The sequence below is a fragment of the Chelonoidis abingdonii genome, chromosome 1, assembly GCF_003597395.2.
Source record: "Chelonoidis abingdonii isolate Lonesome George chromosome 1, CheloAbing_2.0, whole genome shotgun sequence".
Taxonomy (NCBI): domain Eukaryota; kingdom Metazoa; phylum Chordata; order Testudines; family Testudinidae; genus Chelonoidis; species Chelonoidis abingdonii.
Window position 1 is genome coordinate 8484417 of NC_133769.1, and position 3217 is coordinate 8487633.

The 3217-nt window shown below is 49.9% G+C and overlaps 1 pseudogene; it reads right to left on the reverse strand.

Moving 5' to 3' along the window:
• Positions 1-1032: 1032 nt before the first annotated feature.
• Positions 1033-1988, reverse strand: LOC116838334 (olfactory receptor 5V1-like; annotated as a pseudogene).
• Between the last annotated feature and the right edge of the window lie 1229 nt (positions 1989-3217).

The following is a 3217-nucleotide window of genomic DNA, read 5'->3' on the forward strand; positions in this document are numbered from 1 at the left end:
TAGCTTTTATGGTTGTATGGAAACCAAGTGAATGTGTTTATTCCCATCCCAAACTGCCTTCCCTGTGGCTCAGACATCCAGCTCCCTTAATGTAGTTCTGCATTTTCAATACAAAACGCTGCAGTACCTTGAAATCTGAAAATTATGAAGCAGCCTAAAATAACCTGAATATGATGAAAATCAAAAGTGTGGAGGGGGGGAGGAGAGGGGATTTTTGCTGATTGAATTATTTCATATGACGGCTTTTATTAATCTGATGCTACTGTAGTGGCTCCTGTCTACTACATCAGTTTTGCAGAATCTAGGGGCTTTGTGAAGAACTTAGGTTGAGCATGATGCAGAACAGACAGGCCTTGATTATCTGCAGGTCACACACTGATTCTGTGGTTTGTGACTGCCTGAAACCATCTTCTGCTCTCTCAGCCAGGCAGAGAAGCCTAGCGTTATATTTGCAAACAGCTGCAGCAGATTTGCACATGCAAAATATGCAGTTGTGACTTAGCCCATCTGCAGTTCAGGAGTTACTGTCTGTCTGTCAAGGGCTTTGAAGACTAGAAGTGCTAAAAATGGTTGTAATTATTCATTCTGAAATGCAGCCAGCAGCTAAAACTGATACCATGAGTGCTGGCCATTTGTCTGTCTCCAGTATCACGTGCCCTGCAGCTGTGTAATGTTTGCCCATGTCAGGATATTTTCATCTGCAATGTAAGTGATTCTCTTGAGTTCCAACGAGATGCACATCTCAGAGTGGCAGGTCCAGCGGAGCAGTCTGGTGAGCTCAGTCCATGCTCAGCTTGAGGAGCAGAGACACAAACCTAGCATTCTAGATTAGCTTGTATCCTATTCCCTCCTTACTTTGCCATTTAGCTTCAGAGACATGGCAGAGAGCCTTGCTAGCAATGGTAGCTGTGAAAGGAGTCCCTGTGACCCATCCCCTGGCTCCTTACACAGCTGCCAAGTCTAACAAGCCATTTCCCTGCCGACTCAGAGCAGAGCAGGAGTCACCCCCCACTTCTCACCTCAGCCTGGACCTCACTGCCTGACTGGGGAAGCATATTCCCTCTTCTGGCTCCCCAGAGCTTCCTCAGGGCCCCCTTCACTTCCTGGTTGCGGAGGCTGTAGATGAGGGGGTTCAGCATGGGGGTGACAATGCAGTACAGTGTGGAGACCAGGGTGTCCACCACCATGGAGTAGCCTACGCTGGGGCGATTGTAGTTGAGATTGGCCATCCCGAAGTATATGGTGACCACGATCAGGTGTGAGGCGTAGGTGGAGAAGGCCTTGTGCCTTCCTGTGTTGGAGCGGATCCTGAGGATGGCTGCCAGGATGTAGAGGTAGGAGATGATGATGAGCAGAAACGGGCTCAGGCCCATGAAGATACTAGCCAGATGGAGTGTGACCTCATTGACATAGGTGTCACTGCAGGCGATCTTCATCAGGGGAGGGACATCACAGAAGATGTGGTGAAGCTGGTTGGCACCACAGAAGGATAAGCTGGAGGCCATGAAGGTGTGTATGGCTGAGTCCAGGAGACCCCAGAGCCAGGACCCCATAGCGAGTGGGACGCACACCCTCCGACTCATGATGTCAGTGTAGCGCAGGGGGTTGCAGATGGCTGCCTACCGGTCATAGGCCATGACGGCAAGGAGTGCACACTCGGCTCCTGCGCATGACATCAGGAAGAACATCTGGGCCATGCACTCGCTGTAGGAGATGGTCTCCTGCTCACGCAGGAAGTTCACCAGGATCTTGGGGACTGTGACTGATGAGAAGCAAATATCCAAGCAGGATAAGTGGCTGAGTAAAAAGTACATGGGGTTGTGAAGATGGGAATCCAGCTGGATAAGGGTGAATATCATGGAATTCCCCACCAGGGTGATGAGGTAGATCGCCAGGAACACCAGGAAGAGGAAGACCTGGCCATGGAGAAAGCTGGAGAAGCCCAGGAAGATGAACTCTGTCACCTGTGTCTGATTCTCCTGTTCCATGGAGCTGGTAAAGTTTGTCTGAGGGGGGGTGGGACAGGAAGAGAGAAGAGACAGGGAGTGAGTCAGGAACCTGCAGCAGCATGCCAGCAATTTCACATGCAGAAGGGCTGGAGACTTAGGGTATGTCTACACTGTGGTTAGACACCTGGGGCTGGCCACTGCCAGCTTACTTGTGCTCACAGGGCTTGAGCTGTGGGACTGTTTCACTGCCGCGTGGACATCCAGGCTCAGGCTACAGCCCAGGCTCTAGGACCCTGTGAGGTAGGAGGGTCCCAGAGCTCAGGCTGCAGCCTGTGCAGGAAGGTCTACGCAGCAATGAACCAGCCCCGCAAGCCTGGGTCAGCTGGTACGGGGCCAGCCAGGGGCATCTAATTGCAATGTAATCAAACCATGAGTCTGTCAGGAGCTTCCACCCCCACAATCCTCCTCTAGTTTTGTCTTTCCTGAGCCCTGTATCTTACAGAACGATCAGGTTCCTAGTCAGGATCGGGATTACATTGTGCAGGGCACGTATGCAGGGAGGAGTGCATGGTAGGCCAGTACCCTGCCTGAGCTAACAGCCTGTTAATTTGTCTAGCTTCAACTATTCCAGCCATTGGCTCTTGATATGCCTTGGCCTGCTAGTTTAAAGAGTCATCTATAGTCAAATATTTGTCCCCCATGTGGGTGCTACATTCTTTGTTCCTAAGTGCATGACCTTATATTTGGCCATATTAAGCTTTCCCATTTACCAACCAGCAAGATTTCTCTAGATCAGTGAAAAGGCTCAACAATCGTTTGAGGGCTGGGGCTAAACTGGCTTGCACTGAGGGACTCAGGAGTTTGATTTGTTTAGCATACCAAAAAGAACATAAGAACGGCCGTACTGGGTCAGACCAAAGGTCCATCTAGCCCAGTATCTGTCTACCGACAGTGGCCAATGCCAGGTGCCCTAGAGATAGTGAACCTAACAGGCAATGATCAAGTGATCTCTCTCCTGCCATTCATCTCCATCCTCTGACAAACAGAGGCTAGGGACACCATTTTTACCCATCCTGGCTAATAGCCATTTATGGACTTAACCACCGTGAATTTATCCGGTTCTCTTTTAAACACCGTTATAGTCCTAGCCTTCACAACCTCCTCAGGCAAGGAGTTCCACAAGTTGACTGTGCTCTGCGTGAAGAAGAACTTCCTTTTGTTTGTTTTTAAACCTGTTGTCTATTAATTTCATTTGGTGAACCCTACTT